The sequence below is a fragment of the Phoxinus phoxinus genome (assembly GCF_949152265.1).
Source record: "Phoxinus phoxinus genome assembly, chromosome: 22".
NCBI lineage: Eukaryota > Metazoa > Chordata > Actinopteri > Cypriniformes > Leuciscidae > Phoxinus > Phoxinus phoxinus.
Window position 1 is genome coordinate 170,001 of NC_136897.1, and position 15,604 is coordinate 185,604.

Sequence of the window (15,604 nt, forward strand, 5' to 3'; positions counted from 1 at the left end):
AATGAACGAACCCAGATTACCCTAACTAACTAACCCAGATTATCCTAACCCTAACTAACCCAGATTACCCTAACTAACTAACCCAGATTAATAACTGTGGAATATTCTGATCAGTGTGAGAGATGTTGCCTAAAGAACCGAGCGACTCGATGGTCATCATGACGCTGCTAATCCCACTCTTCCTGAGGTGTTCATCTATATACATGATGCGTGTGAAATTAAACCCCTGTGTGTGTGTGTGTGTGTGTGTGTGTGTGTTCATCACTGAACTCTCTCGCTGCTCTTCACAGATTAAACAGCCGAGGTCACGCTTCCTCCGTTTCCCAGAATCCTTCACTTCACTGAATGACATCACTCACTGTGGCGCTCAGTGCTGTTCCTCATCTGACCAGTGATCTACTGTTGGGTTAGGCTGTAAGTAGACCGTTTGCACACACACACACACACACACACACACACACACACACACCGCTGTTATTAAGCAACTGTAGGAAGGCGTTCGGGAATGTCCACAGACGAGCGGTAGCAACAAGCGCTCTAACACCGGCGCGCATGCACGGGTCTCGTCGTCACGGCTACATGAACACATGTCCGCACACAGGAAGATGTTATATTAATATTTACATTGATTTAATCACAAAAACTATCGTTTGCATCCAGTGAACGCATCAGGCCCATTGGCTACCTACAAAATAATCTGTTTTACATTTAAAATGTTCAATGCCTTATAGATGTGACCGAGCCGAGCCGACCCGAACCCGAACACGGCCCATGGGTATCCATCCTCTAACACACACTCTCACTCTCTCACACACACACACACACACACTCACACTCACACGGTTTAATCTGTGAAGAGCAGCGAGAGAGTTCAGTGATAAACCCAACGACACAGACACACCCAACACACCCAGCGCACACACTCACACACACTCTATCTCTCTTTCTCACACACACACTCTCTCTCTTTCTCTCTCTCTCTCTCTCTCTCTCTCTCTCTCTCTCTCTCTCTCTCTCTCTCTCTCTCTCTCTCTCTCTCTCTCTCTCTCTCTCTCTCTCTCTCTCTCTCTCTCATATACACACTCTGTCTCTCACACTCAGAGAATCTTGACAGAGCGGGCGTTCCCGGAGGGGGCGTTCCCGGAGCGAGCGTTCCCGGAGCGAGCGTTCCCGGAGCGAGCGTTCCCGGAGGGGGCGTTCCCGGAGCGAGCGTTCCCGGAGGGGGCGTTCCCAGGGCGAGCGTTCCCGGAGGGGTCGTTCCCGGAGCGAGCGTTCCCGGAGGGGCGTTCCCAGGGCGAGCGTTCCCGGAGGGGGCGTTCCCAGGGCGAGCGTTCCCGAAAGGGGCGTTCCCAGGGCGAGCGTTCCCGGAGGGGGCGTTCCCAGGGCGAGCGTTCCCGGAGGGGGCGTTCCCAGGGCGAGCGTTCCCGGAGGGGGCGTTCCCAGGGCGAGCGTTCCCGGAGGGGGCGTTCCCGGAGGGGGCGTTCCCAGGGCGAGCGTTCCCGGAGGGGGCGTTCCCGGAGGGGGCGTTCCCAGGGCGAGCGTTCCCGGAGGGGTCGTTCCCAGGGCGAGCGTTCCCGGAGGGGGCGTTCCCAGGGCGAGCGTTCCCGGAGGGGGCGTTCCCAGGGCGAGCGTTCCCGGAGGGGGCTTTCCCAGGGCGAGCGTTCCCGGAGGGGGCGTTCCCAGGGCGAGCGTTCCCGGAGGGGTCGTTCCCAGGGCGAGCGTTCCCGGAGGGGGCGTTCCCAGGGCGAGCGTTCCCGGAGGGGGCGTTCCCAGGGCGAGCGTTCCCGGAGGGGGCGTTCCCAGGGCGAGCGTTCCCGGAGGGGGCGTTCCAGGGCGAGCGTTCCCGGAGGGGGCGTTCCCAGGGCGAGCGTTCCCGGAGGGGGCGTTCCCAGGGCGAGCGTTCCCGGAGGGGGCGTTCCCAGGGCGAGCGTTCCCGGAGGGGGCGTTCCCAGGGCGAGCGTTCCCGGAGGGGGCGTTCCCAGGGCGAGCGTTCCCGGAGGGGGCGTTCCCAGGGCGAGCGTTCCCGGAGGGGGCGTTCCCAGGGCGAGCGTTCCCGGAGGGGGCGTTCCCAGGGCGAGCGTTCCCGGAGGGGGCGTTCCCAGGGCGAGCGTTCCCGGAGGGGGCGTTCCCAGGGCGAGCGTTCCCGGAGGGGGCGTTCCCAGGGCGAGCGTTCCCGGAGGGGGCGTTCCCAGGGCGAGCGTTCCCGGGGCGAGCGTTCCCAGGGCGAGCGTTCCCAGCTCCAGTCCCTGTGATAATCAGCGGTTCTGATGGGAAAAGCTCCTCCTGTGGGATTTTGAGATTAAAGGATCTCAGTTGTGTTTGTGTGTGTTATTCTGTGCGGGAGTGTCCCTTAAAACACACAGACATCATACATAACAAATGCAATAATTAATGTTTTTAGTTCAGAAGTTTGATGTTAGTGGGTTCATTAACGCAGCAGTTGTGACGCATCTGATATAGTATACAGTGGGGCAAAAAAGTATTTAGTCAGCCACCAATTGTGCAAGTTCTCCCACTTAACAAGATGAGGCCTGTAATTGTCATCATAGGTACACTTCAACTATGAGAGACAAAAGGAGAAAAAAAATCAGAAAATCTCATTGTAGGATCTTTTAAGGAAATTATTTGCAAATTATGGTGGAAAATAAGTATTTGGTCAATAACAAACCTTCTTCTGTACGAGGCTCCTCTGTCCTCCACTCGTTGACTGTCTTAATGGCACCAGTTTGAACTTGTTATCAGTGTAAAAGACACTTGTCCACAACCTCAAACAGTCCCACTCCTAACTCCACTATGGCCAAGACCAAAGCGCTGACAAAGCACACCAGAAACTAAACTGTAGAGCCGCACCAGGGCTGGGGAGACTGAACCGGCCGTCGGTTAGCAGCTGGGAGTGAAGAGATCAACGGTGGGAGCAATTATTAGGAAATGGAAGACATACAAGAGCACTGATGATCTCCCTTGATCTGGGATCCACGCAAGATCTCATCCGTGGGGTCTAATCATCACAGGAACGGTGAGCAACAATCCCAGAACCCCACGGGGGGCCGAGTGACTGACCTGCAGAGAGCTGGACCCGAGTAACACAGGGTTAACCCTAACCCACCGTCGGTAACACACCGCGCCGAGGACATCTCCTGACACACTCGACCGCCAGCACACACCCGTCTCCTGACACACTCGACCGTCAGCACACACCCGTCTCCTGACACACTCGACCGTCAGCACACACCCGTCTCCTGACACACTCGACCGCCAGCACACACACCCGTCTCCTGACACTCGACCGCCAGCACACACCCGTCTCCTGACACTCGACCGCCAGCACACACACCCGTCTCCTGACACACTCGACCGTCAGCACACACACCCGTCTCCTGACACACTCGACCGCCAGCACACACACCCGTCTCCTGATACACTCGACCGTCAGCACACACACCCGTCTCCTGACACACTCGACCGCCAGCACACACACCCGTCTCCTGACACACTCGACCGCCAGCACACACACCCGTCTCCTGACACACTCGACCGTCAGCACACACACCCGTCTCCTGACACACTCGACCGCCAGCACACACACCCGTCTCCTGACACACTCGACCGCCAGCACACACACCCGTCTCCTGACACACTCGACCGCCAGCACACACACCCGTCTCCTGACACACTCGACCGCCAGCACACACACCCGTCTCCTGACACACTCGACCGTCAGCACACACACCCGTCTCCTGACACACTCGACCGTCAGCACACACCCGTCTCATGACACACTCGACCGTCAGCACACACACCCGTCTCCTGACACACTCGACCGCCAGCACACACACCCGTCTCCTGACACACTCGACCGCCAGCACACACACCCGTCTCCTGACACACTCGACCGTCAGCACACACCCGTCTCCTGACACACTCGACCGCCAGCACACACACCCGTCTCCTGACACACTCGACCGTCAGCACACACCCGTCTCCTGACACACTCGACCGCCAGCACACACCCGTCTCCTGACACACTCGACCGCCAGCACACACACCCGTCTCCTGACACACTCGACCGCCAGCACACACACCCGTCTCCTGACACACTCGACCGTCAGCACACACACCCGTCTCCTGACACACTCGACCGTCAGCACACACCCGTCTCCTGACACACTCGACCGCCAGCACACACCCGTCTCCTGACACACTCGACCGTCAGCACACACCCGTCTCCTGACACACTCGACCGCCAGCACACACCCGTCTCCTGACACACTCGACCGCCAGCACACACACCCGTCTCCTGACACACTCGACCGCCAGCACACACACCCGTCTCCTGACACACTCGACCGCCAGCACACACACCCGTCTCCTGACACACTCGACCGCCAGCACACACACCCGTCTCCTGACACACTCGACCGTCAGCACACACACCCGTCTCCTGACACACTCGACCGTCAGCACACACCCGTCTCATGACACACTCGACCGTCAGCACACACACCCGTCTCCTGACACACTCGACCGCCAGCACACACACCCGTCTCCTGACACACTCGACCGCCAGCACACACACCCGTCTCCTGACACACTCGACCGTCAGCACACACCCGTCTCCTGACACACTCGACCGTCAGCACACACACACCCGTCTCCTGACACACTCGACCGTCAGCACACACACCCGTCTCCTGACACACTCGACCGCCAGCACACACCCGTCTCCTGACACACTCGACCGTCAGCACACACACACCCGTCTCCTGACACACTCGACCGTCAGCACACACACCCGTCTCCTGACACACTCGACCGCCAGCACACACACACCCGTCTCCTGACACACTCGACCGTCAGCACACACCCGTCTCCTGACACACTCGACCACCAGCACACACACACCCGTCTCCTGACACACTCGACCGTCAGCACACACACACCCGTCTCCTGACACACTCAACCGTCAGCACACACACACCCGTCTCCTGACACACTCGACCGCCAGCACACACACCTGTCTCCTGACACACTCGACCGTCAGCACACACCCGTCTCCTGACACACTCGACCGTCAGCACACACACCCGTCTCCTGACACACTCGACCGTCAGCACACACACACCCGTCTCCTGACACACTCGACCGTCAGCACACACACACCCGTCTCCTGACACACTCGACCGTCAGCACACACACCCGTCTCCTGACACACTCGACCGTCAGCACACACACACCCGTCTCCTGACACACTCGACCGTCAGCACACACACACCCGTCTCCTGACACACTCGACCGTCAGCACACACACCCGTCTCCTGACACACTCGACCGTCAGCACACACACACGAGTCGAGTGGCGGTCGAGCACACACACCCGTCTCCTGACACACTCGACCGTCAGCACACACACCCGTCTCCTGACACACTCGACCGTCAGCACACACACCCGTCTCCTGACACACTCGACCGTCAGCACACACACCCGTCTCCTGACACACTCGACCGTCAGCACACACACCCGTCTCCTGACACACTCGACCGCCAGCACACACACCCGTCTCCTGACACACTCGACCGCCAGCACACACACCCGTCTCCTGACACACTCGACCGTCAGCACACACACCCGTCTCCTGACACACTCGACCGTCAGCACACACACACCCGTCTCCTGACACACTCGACCGTCAGCACACACACACCCGTCTCCTGACACACTCGACCGCCAGCACACACACCCGTCTCCTGACACACTCGACCGCCAGCACACACACCCGTCTCCTGACACACTCGACCGTCAGCACACACCCGTCTCCTGACACACTCGACTGCCAGCACACACCCGTCTCCTGACACACTCGACCGTCAGCACACACACCCGTCTCCTGACACACTCGACCGTCAGCACACACACCCGTCTCCTGACACACTCGACCGCCAGCACACACACCCGTCTCCTGACACACTCGACCGCCAGCACACACACCCGTCTCCTGACACACTCGACCGTCAGCACACACACCCGTCTCCTGACACACTCGACCGCCAGCACACACACCCGTCTCCTGACACACTCGACCGCCAGCACACACACAACCGTCTCCTGACACACTTGACCGTCAGCACACACACACCCGTCTCCTGACACACTCGACCGCCAGCACACACACCCGTCTCCTGACACACTCGACCGCCAGCACACACACCCGTCTCCTGACACACTCGACCGTCAGCACACACCCGTCTCCTGACACACTCGACCGTCAGCACACACCCGTCTCCTGACACACTCGACCGCCAGCACACACCCGTCTCCTGACACACTCGACTGCCAGCACACACACCCGTCTCCTGACACACTCGACCGTCAGCACACACTCGACCGTCAGCACACACTCGACCGTCAGCACACACACCCGTCTCCTGACACACTCGACCGTCAGCACACACACCCGTCTCCTGACACACTCGACCGTCAGCACACACACCCGTCTCCTGACACACTCGACCGTCAGCACACACCCGTCTCCTGACACACTCGACCGTCAGCACACACACCCGTCTCCTGACACACTCGACCGTCAGCACACACACCCGTCTCCTGACACACTCGACCGTCAGCACACACCCGTCTCCTGACACACTCGACCGCCAGCACACACACCCGTCTCCTGACACACTCGACCGTCAGCACACACCCGTCTCCTGACACACTTGACCGTCAGCACACACACCCGTCTCCTGACACACTCGACCATCAGCACACACACCCGTCTCCTGACACACTCGACCGCCAGCACACACACCCGTCTCCTGACACACTCGACCGCCAGCACACACACCCGTCTCCTGACACACTCGACCGTCAGCACACACACCCGTCTCCTGACACACTCGACCGTCAGCACACACACCCGTCTCCTGACACACTCGACCGCCAGCACACACACCCGTCTCCTGACACACTCGACCGTCAGCACACACCCGTCTCCTGACACACTCGACCGTCAGCACACACCCGTCTCCTGACACACTCGACCGCCAGCACACACCCGTCTCCTGACACACTCGACCGCCAGCACACACACCCGTCTCCTGACACACTCGACCGCCAGCACACACACCCGTCTCCTGACACACTCGACCGTCAGCACACACCCGTCTCCTGACACACTCGACCGCCAGCACACACCCGTCTCCTGACACACTTGACCGTCAGCACACACACCCGTCTCCTGACACACTCGACCGCCAGCACACACACCCGTCTCCTGACACACTCGACCGCCAGCACACACACCCGTCTCCTGACACACTCGACCGCCAGCACACACACCCGTCTCCTGACACACTCGACCGCCAGCACACACACCCGTCTCCTGACACACTCGACCGTCAGCACACACCCGTCTCCTGACACACTCGACCGTCAGCACACACACCCGTCTCCTGACACACTCGACCGTCAGCACACACACCCGTCTCCTGACACACTCGACCGTCAGCACACACACCCGTCTCCTGACACACTCGACCGTCAGCACACACACCCGTCTCCTGACACACTCGACCGTCAGCACACACACACCCGTCTCCTGACACACTCGACCGTCAGCACACACACCCGTCTCCTGACACACTCGACCGTCAGCACACACACCCGTCTCCTGACACACTCGACCATCAGCACACACACCCGTCTCCTGACACACTCGACCGTCAGCACACACCCGTCTCCTGACACACTCGACCGTCAGCACACACACCCGTCTCCTGACACACTCGACCGCCAGCACACACACCCGTCTCCTGACACACTCGACCGTCAGCACACACCCGTCTCCTGACACACTCGACCGTCAGCACACACCCGTCTCCTGACACACTCGACCGCCAGCACACACCCGTCTCCTGACACACTCGACCGCCAGCACACACACCCGTCTCCTGACACACTCGACCGCCAGCACACACACCCGTCTCCTGACACACTCGACCGTCAGCACACACCCGTCTCCTGACACACTCGACCGCCAGCACACACCCGTCTCCTGACACACTTGACCGTCAGCACACACACCCGTCTCCTGACACACTCGACCGCCAGCACACACACCCGTCTCCTGACACACTCGACCGCCAGCACACACACCCGTCTCCTGACACACTCGACCGCCAGCACACACACCCGTCTCCTGACACACTCGACCGCCAGCACACACACCCGTCTCCTGACACACTCGACCGTCAGCACACACCCGTCTCCTGACACACTCGACCGTCAGCACACACACCCGTCTCCTGACACACTCGACCGTCAGCACACACACCCGTCTCCTGACACACTCGACCGTCAGCACACACACCCGTCTCCTGACACACTCGACCGTCAGCACACACACCCGTCTCCTGACACACTCGACCGTCAGCACACACACACCCGTCTCCTGACACACTCGACCGTCAGCACACACACCCGTCTCCTGACACACTCGACCGTCAGCACACACACCCGTCTCCTGACACACTCGACCATCAGCACACACACCCGTCTCCTGACACACTCGACCGTCAGCACACACCCGTCTCCTGACACACTCGACCGTCAGCACACACACCCGTCTCCTGACACACTCGACCGTCAGCACACACACCCGTCTCCTGACACACTCGACCATCAGCACACACACCCGTCTCCTGACACACTCGACCGTCAGCACACACCCGTCTCCTGACACACTCGACCGTCAGCACACACACACACCCGTCTCCTGACACACTCGACCGTCAGCACACACACCCGTCTCCTGACACACTCGACCGTCAGCACACACACCCGTCTCCTGACACACTCGACCGCCAGCACACACACCCGTCTCCTGACACACTCGACCGCCAGCACACACACCCGTCTCCTGACACACTCGACCGTCAGCACACACCCGTCTCCTGACACACTCGACCGTCAGCACACACCCGTCTCCTGACACACTCGACCGTCAGCACACACACCCGTCTCCTGACACACTCGACCGCCAGCACACACACCCGTCTCCTGACACACTCGACCGTCAACACACACCCGTCTCCTGACACACTCGACCGTCAACACACACCCGTCTCCTGACACACTCGACCGCCAGCACACACACCCGTCTCCTGACACACTCGACCGTCAGCACACACCCGTCTCCTGACACACTCGACCGCCAGCACACACACCCGTCTCCTGACACACTCGACCGCCAGCACACACACCCGTCTCCTGACACACTCGACCGTCAGCACACACACCCGTCTCCTGACACACTCGACCGTCAGCACACACACCCGTCTCCTGACACACTCGACCGTCAGCACACACCCGTCTCCTGACACACTCGACCGCCAGCCCGAAACATCCCTCTCTAGAGGACATCTGCATGGAGGAATGGCCACAACACCAGCAACCGTGTTCCTCACTGTGCCGTCTAGCGCAGACGAAGAGTTTGGCAGATCAGCCTTCTCTATAAGAGCCTCTAAGTACTGGAACTCAGTCCCAAATGAGATTAGAGACATCAGTACATTTACTTGTTTTAAATATAAAGTAAAATTATGGCTACAATCATGTACCCATTAATCATAAACTCAAACATTTTGTTCTGTTGTTTTGTTTTATTGTGTTTTTAAGAATGTGAAACTTTGTTGTCTAAAAGGCTACTTGTGTGATGACGTTTGATGGTATATTTATATGTGTTTGTCGGATTGTTAATTGTATGTTACCTCTTCCTGCCCAGGGACTACAGATGAAATTTAGCTTGTAGCTAATTCTGGTATGGCTGAGTGCCATGCACTGTCCCTGTTAAATAAAAAATAATAAAACCGTGTGTGAACACCTCGTGAAGACTTACAGAAAACCTTTGACCTCTGTCATTGCCAACAAAGGATATATAACAAAGTAATGAGAGAAACTTTTGTTATTGACCAAATACTTATTTTCCACCATAATTTGCAAATAAATTCATAAAAGATCCTACAATGAGATTTTCGGGGATTTTTTTTTCTCCTTTTGTCTCTCATAGTTGAAGTGTAGCGATGATGACAATTACAGGCCTCATCTTGTTAAGTGGGAGAACTTGCACAATTGGTGGCTGACTAAATACTTTTTTGCCCCACTGTATAGAGTATAATAATAATAACATAATATAATGTACAATTTTATGTAGACTTAGATGTTTGTAAATGTATCTCATACACCATCTTTTCTCAATAATCGAGATGAAATAAGAAACTTAAAATTATTTTTAATTATAATGTAAAATGCTGAACAGTATCTGTAGTTTAAAGCACAGTTTGTCGTTCCTCCACAGCGTATGCAACCCGCCTCATTATTATTATTATTATTATTATTATACAGTTTATTTCTGCAGTGGAACTGTTGTCTGTGTGTGACCTGTGTGTGTTTTCTGTCCTTCAGTCTGACACACACACTCCTGGAGCTCATGAAGACTGAACGGGATGGGGACGTGCTGGAAGGTGAGACACTTATCACACACTCGACCGTCAGCACACACACACCCGTCTCCTGACACACTCGACCGCCAGCACACACACCCATCTCCTGACACACTCGACCGCCAGCACACACACCCATCTCCTGACACACTCGACCGTCAGCACACACACACCCGTCTCCTGACACACTCGACCGCCAGCACACACACCCGTCTCCTGACACACTCGACCGCCAGCACACACACCCATCTCCTGACACACTCGACCGCCAGCACACACACCCATCTCCTGACACACTCGACCGTCAGCACACACACACCCGTCTCCTGACACACTCGACCGTCAGCACACACACACCCGTCTCCTGACACACTCGACCGCCAGCACACACACCCATCTCCTGACACACTCGACCGTCAGCACACACACACCCGTCTCCTGACACACTCGACCGCCAGCACACACACCCGTCTCCTGACACACTCGACCGCCAGCACACACACCCATCTCCTGACACACTCGACCGCCAGCACACACACCCGTCTCCTGACACACTCGACCGCCAGCACACACACCCATCTCCTGACACACTCGACCGTCAGCACACACCCGTCTCCTGACACACTCGACCGCCAGCACACACACCCGTCTCCTGACACACTCGACCGTCAGCACACACACCCGTCTCCTGACACACTCGACCGCCAGCACACACACCCGTCTCCTGACACACTCGACCGTCAGCACACACACACCCGTCTCCTGACACACTCGACCGTCAGCACACACACACCCGTCTCCTGACACACTCGACCGTCAGCACACACACCCGTCTCCTGACACACTCGACCGTCAGCACACACACCCGTCTCCTGACACACTCGACCGTCAGCACACACTCGACCATCAGCACACACTCAACCGTCAGCACACACTCGACCGTCAGCACACACTCGACCGTCAGCACACACCCGTCTCCTGACACACTCGACCGCCAGCACACACCCGTCTCCTGACACACTCGACCGCCAGCACACACCCGTCTCCTGACACTCGACCGTCAGCACACACACCCGTCTCCTGACACACTCGACCGCCAGCACACACACCCGTCTCCTGACACACTCGACCGCCAGCACACACACCCATCTCCTGACACACTCGACCGTCAGCACACACCCGTCTCCTGACACACTCGACCGCCAGCACACACACCCGTCTCCTGACACACTCGACCGCCAGCGCACACACCCGTCTCCTGACACACTCGACCGTCAGCACACACCCGTCTCCTGACACACTCGACCGCCAGCACACACACCCGTCTCCTGACACACTCGACCGCCAGCACACACACCCGTCTCCTGACACACTCGACCGCCAGCACACACACCCATCTCCTGACACACTCGACCGTCAGCACACACCCGTCTCCTGACACACTCGACCGCCAGCACACACACCCGTCTCCTGACACACTCGACCGTCAGCACACACCCGTCTCCTGACACACTCGACCGCCAGCACACACACCCGTCTCCTGACACACTCGACCGCCAGCACACACACCCGTCTCCTGACACACTCGACCGCCAGCACACACACCCGTCTCCTGACACACTCGACCGCCAGCACACACACCCGTCTCCTGACACACTCGACCGCCAGCACACACACCCGTCTCCTGACACACTCGACCGTCAGCACACACCCGTCTCCTGACACACTCGACCGTCAGCACACACACCCGTCTCCTGACACACTCGACCGCCAGCACACACACCCGTCTCCTGACACACTCGACCGCCAGCACACACACCCGTCTCCTGATACACTCGACCGTCAGCACACACCCGTCTCCTGACACACTCGACCGTCAGCACACACACCCGTCTCCTGACACACTCGACCGTCAGCACACACCCGTCTCCTGACACACTCGACCGCCAGCACACACACCCGTCTCCTGACACACTCGACCGTCAGCACACACACCCGTCTCCTGACACACTCGACCGCCAGCACACACACCCGTCTCCTGACACACTCGACCGTCAGCACACACACCCGTCTCCTGACACACTCGACCGCCAGCACACACACCCGTCTCCTGACACACTCGACCGCCAGCACACACACCCGTCTCCTGACACACTCGACCGTCAGCACACACCCGTCTCCTGACACACTCGACCGTCAGCACACACACCCGTCTCCTGACACACTCGACCGCCAGCACACACACCCGTCTCCTGACACACTCGACCGTCAGCACACACCCGTCTCCTGACACACTCGACCGTCAGCACACACACCCGTCTCCTGACACACTCGACCGCCAGCACACACACCCGTCTCCTGACACACTCGACCGTCAGCACACACCCGTCTCCTGACACACTCGACCGCCAGCACACACACCCGTCTCCTGACACACTCGACCGTCAGCACACACACCCGTCTCCTGACACACTCGACCGTCAGCACACACCCGTCTCCTGACACACTCGACCGTCAGCACACACCCGTCTCCTGACACACTCGACCGCCAGCACACACACCCGTCTCCTGACACACTCGACCGTCAGCACACACACCCGTCTCCTGACACACTCGACCGTCAGCACACACCCGTCTCCTGACACACTCGACCGTCAGCACACACCCGTCTCCTGACACACTCGACCGCCAGCACACACACACCCGTCTCCTGACACACTCGACCGCCAGCACACACACCCGTCTCCTGACACACTCGACCGTCAGCACACACACCCGTCTCCTGACACACTCGACCGTCAGCACACACACCCGTCTCCTGACACACTCGACCGTAAGCACACACCCGTCTCCTGACACACTCGACCGCCAGCACACACACCCGTATCCTGACACACTCGACCGTCAGCACACACCTGTCTCCTGACACACTCGACCGTCAGCACACACCCGTCTCCTGACACACTCGACCGTCAGCACACACACCCGTCTCCTGACACACTCGACCGTCAGCACACACCCGTCTCCTGACACACTCGACCGTCAGCACACACACCCGTCTCCTGACACACTCGACCGTCAGCACACACCCGTCTCCTGACACACTCGACCGTCAGCACACACCCGTCTCCTGACACACTCGACCGCCAGCACACACCCGTCTCCTGACACACTCGACCGCCAGCACACACACCCGTCTCCTGACACACTCGACCGCCAGCACACACACCCGTCTCCTGACACACTCGACCGTCAGCACACACCCGTCTCCTGACACACTCGACCGCCAGCACACACCCGTCTCCTGACACACTTGACCGTCAGCACACACACCCGTCTCCTGACACACTCGACCGCCAGCACACACACCCGTCTCCTGACACACTCGACCGCCAGCACACACACCCGTCTCCTGACACACTCGACCGCCAGCACACACACCCGTCTCCTGACACACTCGACCGCCAGCACACACACCCGTCTCCTGACACACTCGACCGTCAGCACACACCCGTCTCCTGACACACTCGACCGTCAGCACACACACCCGTCTCCTGACACACTCGACCGTCAGCACACACACCCGTCTCCTGACACACTCGACCGTCAGCACACACACCCGTCTCCTGACACACTCGACCGTCAGCACACACACCCGTCTCCTGACACACTCGACCGTCAGCACACACACACCCGTCTCCTGACACACTCGACCGTCAGCACACACACCCGTCTCCTGACACACTCGACCGTCAGCACACACACCCGTCTCCTGACACACTCGACCATCAGCACACACACCCGTCTCCTGACACACTCGACCGTCAGCACACACCCGTCTCCTGACACACTCGACCGTCAGCACACACACCCGTCTCCTGACACACTCGACCGCCAGCACACACACCCGTCTCCTGACACACTCGACCGTCAGCACACACCCGTCTCCTGACACACTCGACCGTCAGCACACACCCGTCTCCTGACACACTCGACCGCCAGCACACACCCGTCTCCTGACACACTCGACCGCCAGCACACACACCCGTCTCCTGACACACTCGACCGCCAGCACACACACCCGTCTCCTGACACACTCGACCGTCAGCACACACCCGTCTCCTGACACACTCGACCGCCAGCACACACCCGTCTCCTGACACACTTGACCGTCAGCACACACACCCGTCTCCTGACACACTCGACCGCCAGCACACACACCCGTCTCCTGACACACTCGACCGCCAGCACACACACCCGTCTCCTGACACACTCGACCGCCAGCACACACACCCGTCTCCTGACACACTCGACCGCCAGCACACACACCCGTCTCCTGACACACTCGACCGTCAGCACACACCCGTCTCCTGACACACTCGACCGTCAGCACACACACCCGTCTCCTGACACACTCGACCGTCAGCACACACACCCGTCTCCTGACACACTCGACCGTCAGCACACACACCCGTCTCCTGACACACTCGACCGTCAGCACACACACCCGTCTCCTGACACACTCGACCGTCAGCACACACACACCCGTCTCCTGACACACTCGACCGTCAGCACACACACCCGTCTCCTGACACACTCGACCGTCAGCACACACACCCGTCTCCTGACACACTCGACCATCAGCACACACACCCGTCTCCTGACACACTCGACCGTCAGCACACACCCGTCTCCTGACACACTCGACCGTCAGCACACACACCCGTCTCCTGACACACTCGACCGTCAGCACACACACCCGTCTCCTGACACACTCGACCATCAGCACACACACCCGTCTCCTGACACACTCGACCGTCAGCACACACCCGTCTCCTGACACACTCGACCGTCAGCACACACACACACCCGTCTCCTGACACACTCGACCGTCAGCACACACACCCGTCTCCTGACACACTCGACCGTCAGCACACACACCCGTCTCCTGACACACTCGACCGCCAGCACACACACCCGTCTCCTGACACACTCGACCGCCAGCACACACACCCGTCTCCTGACACACTCGACCGTCAGCACACACCCGTCTCCTGACACACTCGACCGTCAGCACACACCCGTCTCCTGACACACTCGACCGTCAGCA

At 59.1% G+C, this 15,604-nt stretch overlaps 1 protein-coding gene across 3 annotated transcripts in view; it reads left to right on the forward strand.

Moving 5' to 3' along the window:
• The window catches only part of slc11a2 (solute carrier family 11 member 2), a 68,808-nt gene that overhangs the window by 4,869 nt on the left and 48,335 nt on the right, over positions 1-15,604 (forward strand). For 2 of the 3 annotated variants that reach the window (XM_079597504.1, XM_079597506.1), the window contains exon 2: positions 291-414. The gene's annotated coding sequence lies outside the window, so the exon portion shown is untranslated. Of the gene's footprint in view, positions 1-290; positions 415-10,456; positions 10,516-15,604 lie in introns of all 3 variants that reach the window. The other variant, XM_079597505.1, reaches the window with a different exon arrangement.